Below are 19,157 nucleotides of genomic sequence, written 5' to 3'. Positions count from 1 at the left end.
TGCACTGAAACTCCTTATTTGCATGATGCTCACAGATTAAGCAGAATGGACACGGTTGTGATAAATACAATAATAACTACAATGGAGGATGCAAAACAACAGAATGTTGCAGGATTGTAGTGCAATCTGAAGTAGTAGAAAAAAGAATTAAAGTCCAATTTGGAAATAACCAAATAAAACAGAAATAAATTATGTTACTTCAACAAAACACCATGTTGAAATCTAGGATTCAATAGACAATAGGTGCAGAAGTAGGCCATTCGGCCCTTCGAGCCAGTACCACCATTAAATGTGATCATGGCTGATCATCCACAATTAGTACCCCGTTCCTGCCCTCTCCCCATACCCCCTGACTCCGCTATCATTAAGAGTTCTATCTAACTCTCTCTTGAAAGCATCCAGATTCGATCTCTTCAATCGGAGAGATACTGAACCTTTTTTATGCAAGTTCAGAACTCAACAACATTTTGATTTGAATTATTATTTAGGTATTGTAATAGTGATAAATTTGATTTGAATGATCAAAACATTCAATGCTATTTAGCGTGTTTTCCGTCACGTCATTGAGTCACATTAAAGTTGCAATTTGCTTTAAATTTTGATTTTGAACAGTTTTTACCAGAATCAACAGCTGAATGAAAAGATTTATCTTTAGTAATGGTGTAACATGTGATGTTTCAACTGTTTTTGATCTAATTTAAGAGCAATTGTGAAGTATTTCTCCACATGCAAGGATTGCCTCTTCATTTGGGGACCTAATTGCAAATCAGCAATCCCAGGATTGTAGGGTCTAAGAAGGTGAATAAAATAGACTCCATCCAGAGGGAGAAAGAAAAGTATTCCTGAGGATTTCTCTTGTAAACGCAACAACAGAAAGATTGACGTGATGAAAGTCAGAACAAGTGGAGTCAAAGGGCAAGTAGCTGCAAAGAACCTGCAAAGCAAAACATAAAAGTTTGGATTAAAGGCCAAACTTTTATGTTTTGCTTTGGATTTTCATGTCGTAGAGCTTGGAAATGGTAGCTATGATCTTCTACAATATTTCGTTCTGGGATTGCTATTGATTAGCATTTGTAGAGACAAGTTGAACTCTGGGCTCAATGTGCAGTTTTAGGATAAAAATACATAAAGTGCTGGAGTAAACAGTTTTTTGGATGTAAGGAAGGTACCTGATTATAATCAATACTGAAGACTGCAACAAAGTAATGGCTCTGGTTTTACAGGATTTCACCCAGTAAATGCTGGCAGTTTCTCATGTGGCTGCAGGTAACCTCAGGATTTTATGAAAATGCTCATGTCTCAAAATTGCAATTAGCAGTCAGCACATCAATGCTGGCCACCTATACTGAAGGTATTTAGTTTAGTAACTTCTATTGTGATCATGTGGGTTTATCCAGGTGCTCTGGTTCCTCCCACATCCCAAAGACGTGCAGGTTTGTAGGTTATTTGGTCTCTCTAAACTACTCTGAGTGTGGAGAGAGTGGAAGGAGAAAGTGAGATAACATAGAGCTAGTGTGATCAACAATTGGCATGGTTTCCATGCCGTATCTCTCTAAACTAAAAGATTAGATATGAAGAAGTTATCTACTTTTATTTACAATTACATAATGTGTATTGTGATTTTTATCAGATAGGAATAGGCACAAAGTGCTGGAGTAACTCAGCGGCTCAGGCAGCATATCTGGAAAAAAAGGATAGGTGACGTTCTTCAGACTGGAAGAAGAATGGTCCCATCCCGAAACGTCACCTATCCTTTTTCTCCGGAGATGCTGCCTGAGCAGTTGAGTTACTCCAGCTTTTTGTGTACATCTTTGTTATAAACCAGCATCTGCAATTCTTTATTTCTGGGAAGTATTGTCAGCCTTTGATATGACCATTGATTAATTTGTTGCATTAAAATATTAATATTGCAAATGTATTATGATCAGCTAGTTTTTACACTGACTAAGGAAGTTACATTCAGTACATTGTATTTAAACCAGTGTATTTATTGCTTTTACAAATAAAGAAGGGCACATAACTTCTCAAGAGAATATGAGATTTTTTTCATTCCTTCATGCTATGATCCCATTGAAATAAAAACCATTCGTGCTCCATTATTATCTATAAACCTGCTGAAGTTGAACTGAAGTCCATCTTATCTGAATCAGTTGTAGTAATGGACAAATTGCTTTTATTTCTAGATAGTGGTGGAAACAATATAAATCTACTGGATGTTGCTGCACTGGAAATTGCATGGAGGACATTTATTTCCATAGGACACGGACAAGGTAGGCAATGTGGTTTTCTAGACAATTATCTCCTGCTCTTTCTTTTGCTAAGGGTTTTCTGCTTTGTTGTTCAAGTGTTGTCGCTTCTATCGGAATAATCTATTGAGCTTGTAGTTGTTACGTTGATGTCACTGGAATGGATATCATCCAAAAATCATCTTTATTGCCATCAGTATTAGTCTGTTTAAACATTTGGCCTAAAATGTAACGTAGAAGCTGGAGGCTAATTTCTGGTTGTTTGCTATGAACTTACTTCAATTCAAGAGATTGATCAGCAAAATATCATTGAATTCCCTTCTCCATTTTAGTTTTGTTCTGAGGAAGTGCCTGCATAGCATTTATATGTACTGAAAGTACAGGAGAGTTACCGATCAGCCAAATGACCTGATGGGTTGTTTTACAGGATTTATAGTTCACATTTGATATTTGGTAATATGATTCCATAGGTGAATGATTCTTTTTGCAGGGTAATCGGTTTTGCAAATAATGCAATATACGGTGACACTTTTAAATGAGGTTCCTGCAGAACGATGGAATTTAACATCTCAAAATGTGTACGTGTACATCTTGTACGTGTGGCATTTCAAATGATGTACTGTAGTGATATTGGACTGCAATCATATGCGGTTGAGCCGTGCTTTGCTTTGAAGGACAGTGTCTTGCTGTGCTCGATATAATTCCTAATATTGATAAAGATAGTTATGATCAATTCACCTGAAAAGCTACTTCAGTATTCTGTAAAAAAATAAGGACTTGCTTTGAAAAATCTGGGAATATTTTAAAGGCAATTTAATCTTCTTGTATTTGTGCAATTAACCAAATACTGGTGGATAAAGTTACAATTTAATTGTTTATCAGGTTGCTTTGCATACAAGTAATATCTGTATAGTCAATGTATTTAAGACTCAATCTATTACCGTTGATTCCATCATATTGAACAGAAATATGGCTCAGATCGACGGCACAATCTAATCCCATAAATCTCAACTTCCCTTGCAAGCTCCACCTTTTGTCATCCATGCATTCTTCTGTATTCTGTATTCAAAGATGGATGAGCCCTCGTCAGATTTATTCCATGGTCTCTGTAGAAGCAAAAATGGAAAGGCAAAAATGGAAATTAGTTAGTGTTCGAAGTAACAGTTATTTAATAAAACCGGTGTGCACCAGGAGACCAGTCAAAGCTGATCTCCCAAGTGTGGCTTTGGTACAGTTTTTATATTCTCGGATGGCAAGGTTACTCAGAAACTTGACTAACAATAAAATGAGGTCTTGCGCAGAAACTTGACAAACAGTAAAACGAGGTCTTGCACAGACTGTAACTCAGAAAGACTTCATTATTTGGCAAACAGAATGAGATGATTATCCACAAATCTAACTTTGTTAACAGTAGATCCAATTTTCTGGTACAATGATGGGTGTATGCTGTAACATAATCAATGAAGTTCCTGAAACGTGGATGTCATCATTGCTGCATTCTATGTCTCTATTTCTAGGCTTTGTCTGCAGGTCCCTGTCACCACGTTAGCACAATCCACATCTCAATTTACTAATTATCAGCCCCCACTATTCTTTATAACAATTTCAAATGGAATCGTCTATTATGCAAAAAAACAATCTTCCATCTTATATTACTCTTCAGAAGCTGAATGTACACCGTTTAAATGGAACTGTCTGTAGCAGAAACCCTCTCAGATATTTTAAAAGATTTGAATTCTTCAGCTGAATGGAGATTTCTTCTGGTGTTATGCAAAGTCTCGCAGCAGTGAAATTCTCCCATGCAGGTAGCCCTGTGCTGTGTGTGATAGAGCAAGACTTGCACATTTTCTACAGCAAAAAGGCCTTTGTGAGCTGTTGTAAATAAAATGTCAGGTGGAATGCATGTCACATGGGAGAGAGAGTGGTGGCAAAGAAGACCAAGGCAAGATCTTGGAAAATTGAACCAGAAAACTGTGAGTTGTCAGGAGCATGACAGAAGGGAGGATTGTTCAAAGTGGGATCAGGGAAAGGAGAGATCAATGATCAGTGGAACGGGACATCGGTGAAGGAGAGCACTGGAGTTCAGGGTTAGAATGGTCAGACATGCAATTGAGAATGGTTTGTTGGGTTGTCCTGATGCACATTGTATCAGGATATTGAACAAAGTCTGGCCGTGAGAAAAGTGATTGGATTTGAATGGTGAGTGGGAGGTAGTCCAGTTGTGATCTTCTGTGCTAAGGGTCTCTGGCAGAATGTGTGGTGTAGAATGAAGATGATAACCAAAGCCAAGGAAATTATTCAAAGAAGGACCGACTGCAACATGGCACGCATGCACTTGGTTTTGTTTGCATGGCACCAAACCAGATCAGATTGTGTCCCATTCATGAAGCAGACCTCAATGCGTCACCAAAGACCTGCTGTACTTTTAGTGCTCACGCTAATGTGTGACTTCTATTCACAAACAGAGATGGCACAAGTGATATCAAAGCATTTGATGCCCAGCAACTGTATTCATTATACGGATGGTGTTTCGGGCTCGTATTTCAAGTGTGCAGGACAAACATACAAAGGATATCAGATTTTAGATGAAAATCGCTCAGAAAGCACACACAAATGTTCCAAGAGAGATTTCCATAGCAGACTTTTTTGCCACGTGACACAGGAATATGTGTTAAAATGTGACTGATGTAGTAAAATTCAATTGATTAATATCTATTCCTATGGAGAAGTAACTACAAAAAAAAAGCTGAGAAACTGAGGCAATGTTAACAGAAGAAATGTAAAGTAGTCTGTTCAAAGTCATAGAATTAGTGGCAGCACTGGGTGTTGTCTTAATCTGCAAAGAATAATAAACTGGATGTCAGAATGGAAGACTTATGCTAGTACCTCATTGTATGCTTTGTACTAATGAATGATTTGTAAAGCTTTGATTCTGGATAATTAAATACTGAATGTTTTTTTGTTTTTTTTTACTGATTGGAAATGAAAAACATTTGCACCTGAGGGAATTTGCGCTCTCATGTTGTGCAGGCTGGCAATGGTGGTGGCGCGTTGTACACGACGATAGCATGGTTGTGCAGATTATGTCTTGTGGGATCCAGTGCGGCTCACGGGTCCGATGCGCGAGCCACACACACGGGAGCAGTGGGGGCACATGAAGGCTGTTTTGGGGGGATTTAGGACTGCAGCCTTCCTCCTGTCTCTGCCACTAATGAGTCAGTTTCAGCGATTTTCTTTGAAACTGCTGACTGCCTTCCTAGTGGTTGTACGCCAGCCAGTCCTGTCACTGGCATGGGTTTCCAGTTCTTTTGGGGATAGGCCTGCGTGCTGGAGGTCGTCCTTGATGCAGTCTTTGAACCGTTTCTATGGGGGTCCTTGGTTCCTTTAACCCTGTGACAGAAATTCGTTCAGGAGTTGACCAGGCATGTGGGATTTATCTGGATCACATGGCCTGTCCATGGAAGTTGGGCCTTTATCATCATTGCTTCAATGCTTGTGAAGCACTTCCACGTTAGTCACCCTGTCTTGTCAGCAAATGCCCATGATGGATCGCAGAGAGCACTTGTGGAATTGCTCAAGCTGGCAGATGTCTTTCCTGTACTAGGTCCATGTTTCACATCCATACAACCAGCTGGAGAGTACTGCAGCTATGTAGACCGTCATCCTAGTTGGCAGTTTGATGTTGTGGTGGTTTAACACTCGTGCTCAGAGTCAACCAAGTGCTTGACTGGCCTTGCTGATCCAGGTCGATATTTCCTTGTCCAGCGAGCCATCAGAAGATATCAGGCTGCCCGATGACTTCCGGTCATTGATCCTGCCACAAACATGAAGTATGGCACTATCCATTTATCACCCACACTTAAGGGTTGTGAGTACCTGGAATGGGCTGCCTGGGGTCGTGGTTGAAGTTGATACGTTAATGGCATTTAAAAGACTTTGGAATAGGCATATGGATATGCAGGGAATGGTGGGATATGGGCTATGTGCAGGTAGATAAGTGGTGGGCTTGGCATCGTTTCCAGCGCAGACATTGTGGGCCGAAGGGCCTGTTCTTGTGCTGTTCTGTTTTGTTCTATGTATCCACTGTCCAGACTCCTCATCTTCCATTTCCCCTCAGCCTCTCCAATCTGTCATTATAACTGTTGGCCCTCTTTGCAAAAAACAAATTTGGAAAAAAAAATTGAATGCTTTTACATCCTTCCACCAATAAGGTGAAAAGAAATTAACACTATATTCCTTTTACTCATATTTTAAAATCAATGAATCAGTGCTTTTTTAAAACGTTTTATTATTTTTAATGTTTAAATCATTATTTCTAAATTTTTAGTGCACATGTATTTATTCAGCAGGAAAGGTCTTTAACATTATTTTAAAAATTGTTTGCAGGATTTACACGAACATCCTTTTTGAGGCAAGGGCCGAGATCAGCTTGACAATGAGATCTGATACAGTCCATCCATTTTCAGTTTTAATTTCATCTACCTGCTTGAGAATAACATTTATTTGTGCTTTCTTGGCTCTCTCCATTGGAAAATCATCCTGCACAATCTTCAATATGAAGGTTGTCTGCTGACAACTTGCGTCTGAATTATTACATGGTATCCTTGACAACACATCTGCAATCACATCTTGTTTTAAAGTTCTATTTTTGACTGAGTGATCATGTTGAGGTGAGTGAGTGAGTGGTCACCTATTTTTGACTGTGTAATCGCACTTGAGCTGAAAGTGTGATCGCACCTAATGGAACCATTGTCTGTGTGAGCAATATCTGACCAAGGGTGCCTTCTTTGACACTTGCATCTATTAATACATCATTTTGATTACGTAGGAAGGAACTGCAGATGCTGGTTAACACCGGAGATAGACACAAAATGCTGGACTAACTCAGCGGGACAGGCAGCATCTCTGTATAGAAGGAATGTGTGATGTTTCGGATCGAGACCCTTCTTGATTACGTAGATAGCGATCTATCCCTGACGCGATAAAACTCTGAAAATCTCGTGACCAATTGTTCAGATATTCCTGTTGTTTGGTGTCTGGCTCCATTTAAACACACCAGGCTCCGTATAAACTCTCCAGGGCCCTCTTTCCCACATTCCCTTTAAACTCACTGGGCCCTCTTTCCTCCTCCTCTTAAACTCATCTGGTTCATTGGAAAATGCATTATGCTTCTGTGTAACCCTAAAATAAAGTGACTTTAAAATTTATGGAATAGTACTAGGAGTAATATCCATCAATCCAATTAACCTGTTAATCTAGCACCACTCAGGCTCCAACAGTGCCAGATTATTTGAGTTGTGCTCTGGTACTTTGACAAGATCTCACACTGTAAACTAATGTGGGAAAGAAGTTCATATCTTTGCCTATGTTAAATGGCGGTGCAGTGGTAGAGTTGCTACTTTCCAGGCCTGAGACCTGGGTTCGATCCTGACTATGGATGCTGCCTGAACACAGTTTGTACGTTTTTCCTGTGACTTTGTGGGTTTTCTCTGGGTGCTTCAGTTTCCTCCCACATGCCAAAGATGTACAGGTTTGTAGGTTAATTGATGTCTATAAATTGTCCCTAGTGAGCATGATCAAACTAGTTTCAGGGGTGCTCATTGACCAGCATGGACTTGGTGGGCCGAAGGGCCTGTTTCCACGCTGCATCTCTAACAAACTAAATTCATTAAAATATTGCTGATCTTATCCATGTGCATGTGACAGCTCAAGACTGGTGAAGACTGACTCATATGAACTATATAGATCATGTGAGGCACAAACTGTACTTGATTTACCATTTGTCAAGTTCAGTGTCACTTTGCTGTCTTCAACAGCTGAACTGTTTTGTTTCCTTTTCAGTGCTTTGGGCATTATATTTTTCCCTAATCACCATGCATTACTTTCCTTAAAGATTCACTTCATTCCAATTTATGTAATTCTTCCCTTACCTGGTTTTCAATATCTATGGGAAATGTTGAGGCTTACACTGTACCTGTTTTCCACCCAACAATTAAGGGTTTTATATTCATTGGTATCCATGCACGTATTTTGGAACATTTCTACACACTGAACAAATAGTATGTCTGGGTTATCTCATCCTAATCTCACTTCCCTCAATCAATTTTTGTCTATAGAAGTTGGCAAATTAGTGCAATCAGGACAACCAGGGTAGTTGTATTTAGTGACACACTAAACATTTAATCTGATTTGTGTCAATACTTCCGTAAATATATTTCAAGCTCGATATACTCTTCGTCAGTGGATTCCGGCTAAACATATCTGGATGTGCATCCTTGCCCATAAATTGAGCAATCTCCTGCTCTCTCGATGATCATGTGTAATGACTGTTTAACCATGCTTATGTCCCCTCGTCATTCTGCTTTCCTCGATTGTAACTGGTGATAAAAGTTACGGTATCCCAATTTTCTATTGTTCCAATAAACTTCAGAGCTGTGTCACAGCAAGCTCTGTGAGTTTGCTGTGAAAACTGTCCTTCTGAGGAATAATGTGGCCCAGCGGTAGAGTTGCTGCCTGGTAACACCAGAGACCTGCATATGATCCTGACTATGTATGCTGTCTGTATGGAGTTTGCACGTTCAGCTTGTGACTGCATGGGTTTTCTCCAAGTGCTCCTGTTTCCTCCCACATTCCAAGTGGGAGGAAATTGTCCCTTGTGTGTAGGATAGAACTAGTGCACGGGTCATCATTGGTTGCCACGGACTTGGTGGGCCGAAGGGCCTGTTTCCACACTGTATCTCTCAACTAAACTAAACTAAACACACTACTGGTTTTGACACATACTGTGGATTGAAACTTGAATGCCAAGGTTACGCTTCCATTTCCTGATGGTGTAATCGTTTTGTGTTAACATATGTGCAATGAGTTGCTTCTGTTACACTGAGGGCAGCAATTCGCACCAGTCACACCAGATGCTGTGGATGTTGCTTCTGCAAGTGAAGGAATTGCTCTGTGACTGATTTCTGCACAGCCCATTGGGCTCTTTGCAAGGAATAAATCAGAACGGCCTTCTGCTCTTTTATTCTTTAACAATTACTCCAACATTGTAGCAAAGGTAGCAATGAAATCTGAGCATCCCTCCCTCTTTCCAGCAATAATTTTCCAAGCTAAAGACAGACATCAATCTAGTTGAGAGGTAGAAGTCAGCCTTCTGTCCTTGCTCTAAATTCATATATAGATTAGCTCTCAACTTGACTTTCTGAAGACGTGAGTGGTTTGCAGCCACGACTCCATAGGCACTTTTAGCATAGGAACCAATGACAGATTTTTACCCTTTGAAATCCAATGTCTTCACAGTAAATGGGGCCATTTGCAATGAATTCTACTTCATGAATACATCTTGCTGTACAGCCTTGGGTCATCGCAAAGTGCTTTAGAAGAACCACATATAAAGTGGATTTATTGTTGGAATATTGGTCATTTCGTTTTAACCAGTCTTGATGCATCAAGTGTAATGGACTCCATTGCAACTACCTATTGTTCCTTAACATGGTTCTTGGAAGGAACAGCAGCAAATATCCAGATTGTTCCAGCCTAACAATTTCTCACGTAATATAAGATAAATCCCATCAGCTGAAAAAAATTAATGTCTTTGCGTGCTGACTCATTGCAGTTCAATAGTGCTTTATTATCACATGTGCAAACCCACAGTGAAATTCTTTTTTGCATTGAGTTCAGTAAAGTATTGACATACCTAAGCACAATCCCCGAGTAGCAAAGTGTACAAAAATAGTCCACCGAGCTCGCACGCAAGAGACGCCAAGTTTTGACCAGCTCCCAACCCAGGCATGCCCAGTCTGTTACAGGGCCTCCAGTCATTTCCTTCCTCGGATGTGTGGATCAACCAGCGAACCAACATCCCTCTCCTCGCCCATCCATCTTTGAGCCCGAGAGGCACCTCCCGCAGCTGACCTTCAGGGCGCAGTAGGCTAGACCCCGGTCCCCCTCCTACCGGCCTTGCTTCTCGCCCGGCGCCAACTGCATCCTCTGGTCTTTGGGCCTGCTCGGTAGCTTCCCCCCTGCAGGCCACGGCATGCTAGCGCCCAATCCAGGCAAGCCCCAGGCTGCTGCATGGCCTCCAACTATTGCCTTCCTTGGACATCTGGATCATCCAGCGAATCAACGTCCCTCTCCTCGCCAGTCCACCTTTTGTGGCCCGAGGACATCTCCCACAGCAGACCATGAGAACGCAGAAAGCCAGACTATATTCCACCATATTCTATTTTACTTATGTAATTCTAAGTTTAACATAGGTATCTTCTTAATAGACCTAACAAAACACACAGTTCTGTCATGACTGAATTATTAACATGGGAAACCTCCCACAATATCTTGAGAAAACTTAGTTCAGTTTAGTTTGGTTTAGTTTAGTTTAATTTGGTTTAGAGCTGCAGCGCAGAAACAGGCCCTTCAGCCCAGCGAGTGTGCGCCGACCAACAATTCCCGCACACTAACACTATCTTACACACACTTGGGACAATTTACAATTTTACCAAGCCCAATTAGCCGAGAAACCTGTCCATTTTTTGAGTATGGGAGGAAACCAGAGCTCCCAGAGAAAACCTCACAAGTCACAGGGAGAACGTACAAACCCCATACAGGCAGCATCCGTAGTCGGGATCGAACCCGGGTCTCTGGCTCTGTCAGGCATCAACTCTACCGCTGCACCATTGTGCCACCCTGCTGTGTCTCTTGACATTGTAAATGCAGGGTAGAAACTATATGAACATTTAATGTTCTTACTAAATTTGTGCTACAAGTACGTCATTAAACCATGTTGTGCTTATGAACTTGGCTGATAGAAACAGCACCCTACTGATTTAACAGCAGTTTTTGGAAACAGGGCATTGTCCACTGTTTAGCCAGATAAAACACATGCCAAGAATTTTGAAGATATATGGTAACTAATAACAAAGGGGACATTTAAAAATGTTTGGGCAAGTCATTTGTCAGCACTCCAGTCTACACAGAAACACCTGGTTTGACTGCCCTGGGGTTGCAGGCAATGCCATGTCATAAGTGTAAAATTTCACAGGACTTTACACCATGATGAGTTACAACTCGAAAAGTTATACGTCAGAAAACAAACTGTGAAAGAACAGGATGCTGAAGTCAATTTTAGTTCTTTTTCAACAAGCTATTTTGGAAGGGATAAAGATGCCTTCTGGCATTTAGTTTGTTCGCAGTTTAATCCACTTGGTGTGGGTTTTTTGAATTGTAATTTCGTTTTCTCTTTTTGACATCAAATCTTTCAACGACGGAATAAAACCAGGTGATGAATGCTTGTTAGTTACTGCTGCCCTGTCTGAAGGAGGAGAGGGAAATGAGTGAAGGCAGTAGACAGAAAAGGAAAACACTGCTGAGACTGTGTGATGGAGGACGTGAGACAAGTAAGGAAATAGTTATGGAAATAATCAGCAGATCTCCACAGGTACAACCTGATCTGTGAAGCAATGCTAATATTCTCTTTTATTCCTGATTTCCAGGATCCACAAGTCACATTTCCAGTGTTCTAGTTCACTCCTTCTCATGAACTGGCAGCGATTGGAACGGCATACCCCACAGGAGCCAGGCCCTTCGGCCCACAATGTCTGTGCCAAACAAGATGCCAAGATAAACTACTCTCATCTGCTTTGCACATGATCCATATCCCTCCATTCCTTGCATCTACTGTGTGCCTACCAAAAACCTCTTCATCACCACTATCATATTTGTGTCCACCATCACTTCTGGCAAAGCATTTCAACCACTTATTATAACAGTTTAGCCCTGTCCAGTAACAAGCCATTTTAACTCTTACAAAAGCGCAGATTCTCAACCTATAAGCAGGCAGGATCATTATAATTCATGAAACCCAACTCTGTTTTCTTACGAGGGGAACCTAGAAAATACCAAAAAGTCTGTCCACGTGCATTTGGACAGGCACTTTGGGCGGTGAGGTGCTGCCAAGGAAATCCAGAATGTGACCTGTTGCCATGGCTGGAGCTTTGGGTGGATTGCCAGTTTGCTAAAAGGCCTGCATGCCCCTACAGTTTAAGATTAATGAAGAAACAAACCAGTGCTTTGTGTAAGTTTAAACGCAGAACAGATGCTTGCTGATTATGTACATATAGGAAATGACAGGACTGCACTGCTGTGGAGCAGGTGAATTTAGAAAACAGCTGTTTCCTTGTCCCTGAGACTGATTCACAATGTTATGCAACATGTCACAAATCCCCTTCGGCGACGATATAAAAAAATATACACAGGCATAACAGCCAGGGGGGGAGCAGCTAGGTCTGACTGTTGTCTAAAGATTCTAAAATATATTCTGCCAGGAAACTTGTTTTCAACAATCCCCCTATTTTGGCTTTATGTTATTGCCTTCAGATCTCTGGGCACACTCATTTTGATAAATTCTTGCGTTTGCGTATTCACCACAGTTTTCATGTTGCATTGGTTGCGATTGAATGGGCAGATGTCAGGAGCAGGGTTAATTTGCCCTCATGGTTAATGGGTGGGAAGAGCTCTTTTGGACTCTGTGGCTGCCTTTATCAACAAGCGGATGATTAAAACTCCACCTGGTAGCGAGGCCTAATGCAGTTATTGATGTTTTCTGCAGGGAATGCTGCCCGGTAATTCAACATGCTTGACCTGGTGTATGAAAGGTATTTCTAACCAGACATGTAATTGTTTCAGAATAAGAATCATTCTGATTTAAACTTACTGTGATTGCTGAAACTGAAAAATCAGACCTGAAATACCTGTGGCATTTTCAATCAATAATACGTGGGCAGATCTTTCATGTTGATTTTCACTCAACTATTTTTTGAAACTTCTGTGCCTGAATTTCATGACTAATGCTATTTGACTGAAAAAGAACTGATAATATTTGGGCGGCACAGTGGTCGAGCTGCTGCCTCACTGTGGCAGAGACCCACCTGGGTTTGATCCTGAGTACAGGTGATGTCTGTGCGGAGTTTGTACGTTCTCCCTGTGAAAGCATGGGTTTTCTCTGGGTGCTCCGGTTCCCCCCCGCATTCCAAAGACGTACAGGTCTGTCAGTTAATCGGCTTTGGTAAATTGCCCCAATTGTGCAGGATGTGAAAGTGAGATAACATAGGACTAGCGTATGGGTGATCGATGGTCAGCATGGACTCAGTGGACCAAAGTGTTTGTTTCAACGCTGTATCTCTAAACTAAACTAAACCAATATACTGTATGTGAGGTGTTACCTTGAAGACAACTGTACTGGGAAACTTCTGATATTTGGTCCATTTGTTCTTCTGCACTCAGTTAAAATATTATACTAACGTCAGAAAAGTGGCAGCAAATAACACGTGTTGACTTATGTATTTGCCTTTATGTTGCAGAGTAGTCTCAATAAACTTGTAACAAGAACTGCCAGGTACAATAGGAACAAACAAATGAGAAACAGAATGACAGGGCAAAAGATTAATGACACGATGTTTAGTAAAATAAGATCATTGGAATTTGGGGATTCTACAATACATTACGTTTGTGTTGCCAGCTCTTTGGCCATGCTTTCGTTTTGCTGGCCCAGAAATGCCACTGCAAACGTTAGCACCACAACAACTCAAAATTTGACAAGGGCATAACTGAGAAATGCTAAAACAGGCTGTGGGGAAACCCTGGCAGAATGCATCAGTCAATACAATCACACAATTGTCGGGACATGAGGAAGAACGTAGAGTCATACAGCATGGAAACAGGCCCTACAGCCCAACTTCAGCCCGACCATCAATTACCCATTCCCACTAGTTCTATATTATCCCACTTTTGTATCCACTCCCTCCATACAAGGGGGGGGGGGGGGGTCAATTTTCAGAGGCCAATGAACTGACAAATGCCCACGTCTTAGGATGTGGGAGGAAAATGGTGCATTGGAAACCCAAGCATTGGAAATTGGAAACCCAAGCGATCACAGGGAGAACGTGCAAACTTCACACAGACAGCACCCGAAGTCAGAAACAAACCCGAGTCTCCGGCACTGTGAGGCACCAGATCTACCAGCTGCACCATTGAATTGGGCCATGTCTCTTTATAGACTATCGAAAGACATTGAGTACAGTGCAGAGGCAGAGAACATGATTGACTAGTACCTAAAATACAGTAGATGCAGCCATTAAGTGGCATTTTCTGAAATAGCAGTCACTTTTAGCGGCTGACAAGCAAAGACTATCTGTACACTTAATGTTTGACATTTTTATTCAGTGGTTATATACACATTTATAGCATGAGAGGAACAGATCGGGTAAACGCACAGTCTCTTGCCCAGAGTAGGGGAATCGAGAACTAGCGGACATATGCTTAATCTGAGGTGGGGGGGGGGGGGGGAGAGAGAAGATTTATAAAGAACCTGAGGGGTAACTTTTTCACACAAAGGGTGGTGGGTGTGTGGAACGAGCTGCCGCAGATGGCAGCTGAGGCAGGCACCATCGCAACATTTAAGAAACATTTATACAGGGACATAAATAGGATAGGTTTAGAGGGATATGGGCCAAACACAGGCAGGTGGGACTAGAGTAGATGGGACGCATTGGTCGGAGTTGGCGTTGGGCCGAAGGGGTCTGTTTCCACACGGTATGACTGTGTTCATCATTTCCGAGCATGCTAGTCTCGATAATGCAGAGCAGGTCTTGATTAGTAACAAAGAGGAACCACATTTGACCTGGCATGTACAGCCACAGCAAACAAAAAAGCTGCTGAGGATCTCAGCAGGTGGAACAGCATCTGGAGAGGGGGGACGTGCAGTGAAGGAAATGTTGACACTTCAGGTCGAGACACTGCATCAGGATGAGAGTGGAGAGGGAAGGTAGACAGTGCAAGGAGGAGAGAGGAAAGGATGAGTCAGGGGGCCAGTAGATGAAAGGTGAAGTAGTCACGAAGGGTGAGCAGTGAAAGGGGGACTCACATGATGCACGCTGATGACAGGAAGAAAAAGGTTTTTAAAGTCAATGTGCCTTGAGGAGATTTTGCAGTGGATTAGTAGAATCGAGACACAAAAAAACACAGCTGCTGGAATCTGGATAGAAAACAAAACTGCTGGAAGAACTCAGCAGGTTATAGCCAAAGTTAAGGCCATTGATTTTCTTTGCATCAATTATGCAATTTCTATGAGAGTGTGTGATGTCCCTTACCTTGTCACAAGGGAAATCTATGGACTTTGTTTCAAGGAGAAGCCATTGTTTAACACTCCTAGAAATAACAGGATTTTAATAATGCCGTGGATAGACACAAAATGTGGAGTAACTCAGCAGGACAGGCAGCATCTCTGGAGAGAAGGAATGGGTGACCTTTCTGGTCGAGACCCTTCTTCAGACTCGGCCGGGGAAAGGGAAATGAGAGATATAGACAGTGATGTCGAGTGATATCGAACAAATGAATGAAAGTTGTGCAAAAAAGTGATGATGATGAAGGAAACAGGCCATTGTTAGCCGTTTGTTGGGTGAGAACAGGAACGTGGTGCGACTTGAGTGGGTGAGGGATAGAGAGAGAGGGAGTGCAGGGGTTACTGGAAGTTAGAGAAATGAATATGCACACCACTGGTTGTGAGCTGCCATTCTGGGCTGGGACAACAATGCTGAATGTGTTTTCATCTCTCCGTTCACAAGTTGGATTTGTTATCTCCACCACCCAACCAAGTATCAATCTCCAAAGACACTGATCTCAACCCATGACACAACTACACCCTTAATCCCAATTGTCCCAGCTCCCCCATTGCCGAAGGCCCTGTCCTTCGAAACTAGAACCGGCCCGGTCAGCCCACGTCTTCAACCCAAATTAACCAACAACTTGGTCCAGACTTGATGTCATCATGTTTGGCCCTGGCATGGTTTCCCAGATGCCACACTCAACTGAACCCTAAGAGTCCCCATTGACCCCAACTAGGCCCCACCCCCTCCAACAGGATACAATGTCTAGCCAGCAACTACTGATGATCAGTGTCTCTCCCTCATCCACTGCCAACCCACTCCATCACAGCCAGCCTTGTTCCAGGGGGCTATGTTTTAGCTTGCGCACTCTGCAGTGAGTGAAGAACTTATGATGAGCTTTTGTCAGCTCTGGGCCTGTACTCGCTGGAGTTTAGAAGAATGAGGGGAGACCCCCATTGAAACATACAGAAGAGTGAAAGGCATGGATAGAGTGGATGTGGAGAGGATGTTTCCACTAATGGGAGAGTCTAGGACTTGAGGTATAGCCTCAGAATTAAAGGACGTTCCTTTAAGAAGGAGATGATGAGACATGTATTTAGTCAGAGGGTGGTTAATCTGCGGAATTCTTCGCCACAGAAGCCTGTGGAGGTCAAGTCAGTGGATATTTTTAAGGCAGAGATAGATAGATTTTTGATTAGTACAGATGTCAGAGGTTATGGGGAAAAGGCAGGAGAATGGGGTTAGGAGGGAGAGATGGATCAGCCATGATTGAATGGCAGACGATGGGCCAAATGGCCTAATTCTGCTCCTATCACCTATGACCTTATAACTTGCACAGTGTTGGTTCACCAGTGAGTGCCGACATGACAGAAGCCTCAGACCAGAACAACCATGCCGTTCGGCAAGCCGACACAACTGCTTATGGGTCGCACATCAGTGTCTACACCAAAAATACAACAAAATGTAGTTATTTACGCTTTATAAAGGATTTTAACATTCCGTTTAAGCTATATTTCATTGTTTGAGGCATAAAAAAGACCACTGGAATTTATAAAGACCCATGCGGAAGGTTGGTTAATAGGCTTCTTGCCTCATGTAACATTTCAAGAGGTGATGATTGCAAGTTCTAGAAGTGGTGCCGTTGGATATCACCTCTCCTCCTTATCTGACATCATTTGTCACCTTTTCATCTCTCGCTTTTGACACCTACTTCATCCATCTGACATTCAACCCTGCCCCGCCCCATTCTCCAGCACCCAATTATCACTTGCCAGGCTTGGTCTTTCCCCCCACCTTTTTGTTCCAGCTTTCACCCCCCTATTTCCAATCAGTCTGAAGAAGTGTTCAGACCATCGAATGTCATCTGTCAATTCCCTCCCAAGATGCTGCCTGACCCATTGAGTTCCTCCAGCACTTTGTGTTTTGCACACAATTCTAGCATCTGCAGTTTCTTACGTTCCGGGTTCCTCCGGAATTTGTTTTTGCTCCAGATGAAAGTGCATGAAGCCTCACGTGTCTCTAGTAGTGGATTAAGGCTGTATTGACCCAGTCTAATGCAGGGAATAGAGAGGAGTTGTGAACATTGATCCCACACAGTGCTTTGCTTTCACTGGGTCAACTGAGTCAGATGTGAAAGGGTTAAAATCTGTCATGAATTTGAGACATTTTGTTCCAGAAACCAATTACACTCCTGTTAGTAAATAAGATGGGATATGACATGAGAGATTGCTTAAAGCTCTTAGCTTCAGTGTCAGTAAATGGAGTCAAGGTTCGTACAATCAGGTTTTCCTTTCATGGCCCAGTGTCTTGTTAAACCACAAATAAAGGTGGTGAAATCCTTTGCATCTTTTATGCATCCCATAACTTCACATACAACAAGCAGGTTTATAGAACTTTAATTGGACCGATTTGGCATATTGTGTTCAGTTCTGGTTGCCCCATTACAGGAAAGGCATGAAGGCTTTGGAGAGGGTAGAGAAGACGTTTACCCGAATGCTTCCGAGATTAGAAGGTATGAGCAAAAAAGATGTTGGACAAACTTGGATTGTTTTCTCTGGAGCATTGAAGCTGAAGGGAGACCTGGTAGAAGTATATAAAATTATGAAAGAAATAGATAGGGTAGACAGTCAGAACCATTTTCTCAGGGTGGAAATAGAGGGCATAGGTTTAAGTTGAGAGGGACAAAATTTAAAGGAGATGTGTGGGCCATTTTTTTTACACTGAGAGTGGTAAATGCCGAGAGGGTGCGGCCAGGGGTGGTGGTGAAGGCAGATATGATAGTGGCATTTAAGCTTTTAGATGGACATATGGATATGCAGAGAATGGAAGGATTTGGAACATGTGCAGCCACAGGAGATTTATTTAACATGGCATCAGATTCGGCACAGACGTTGTTCTGTTCTATGTTCTATGTATATAATCACTATTTCAGTTTTCTGAAACCAACAGTAGAGACAGGAGACCAAATGTAGATTGATCAGCTGGTTTATTTCACATTTCTTAAATTGCAGATCTCACCTCATTTAAAAGGATACAACAAGCCTTTTTGCATGGAAAATAACAAAAGCATGCTACCATTTGGCAAAAATAGACTTTTCAGATCAAGGTTTTATCTCTGGCAGATCAAGTATTTTCTTAGAAAGACAGTAATGGCCAAGGATGTTTCAACTTAACTTTTTGTCTATGCTTCCCCATCTTCCAGTGTCACCTGGTAGAAACTATCTTCCAACGTTTGTGACCAAAACCAAATGTACATGAGGTGACTGTCTTGTGGAGCACTTGTTCTCTGACTGCAAAAGGCCACCTTTTCTGACCCAAATAAAGTTTTAATAGAAATGCAAATTCGTTCTCATGATACAAGGTTTCACCTGAGTTGATGTGGACCACCAAGGTTGAAAACTTAAAATGCAACCAAATTATAAACAATTATTTTATATTTTATTTTTTCATTTCCTATTTTTATTTTATTTTATTATGAACAGCAGCCTTTGTATATGTTGTGGAGTTCTGTTCAGTTTTCTATCGGAGAACAGGATCTAATTTTTATTGCAATAACTGAATGTCTTCAGTGTATTGCATTAGCTTTAGTATAATTCCACTTAGTTTTGTTTCAAATTCTCATTAAGCTGCATCTGTAAAAATGATGTCATGCTTTGGTTTGAATATCTTCTCTTTGATTCAATTTTCCCTGTCTCAACCTAATCAGACACCTAAATCAATAAAAAGTACAATAAGGCTTTGGGCAGCATTCATTTTT

At 41.7% G+C, this 19,157-nt stretch overlaps 1 protein-coding gene across 16 annotated transcripts in view; it reads left to right on the top strand.

Annotated features, from left to right (window-relative positions):
- Positions 1 to 19,157, top strand: part of tenm4 (teneurin transmembrane protein 4) — a 1,451,267-nt gene that overhangs the window by 717,755 nt on the left and 714,355 nt on the right. For all 16 annotated transcript variants that reach the window (XM_078402642.1, XM_078402641.1, XM_078402643.1 and 13 more), the window contains one exon: positions 2,184 to 2,270. The gene's annotated coding sequence lies outside the window, so the exon portion shown is untranslated. The remainder of the gene's footprint in view (positions 1 to 2,183; positions 2,271 to 19,157) is intronic.

Source organism: Rhinoraja longicauda, chromosome 7 (genome assembly GCF_053455715.1).
Source record: "Rhinoraja longicauda isolate Sanriku21f chromosome 7, sRhiLon1.1, whole genome shotgun sequence".
NCBI classification, from domain to species: domain Eukaryota; kingdom Metazoa; phylum Chordata; class Chondrichthyes; order Rajiformes; family Arhynchobatidae; genus Rhinoraja; species Rhinoraja longicauda.
The sequence above is the reverse complement of the archived record's forward strand: the minus strand, read 5'-3'. Positions and strand labels throughout refer to the sequence as shown.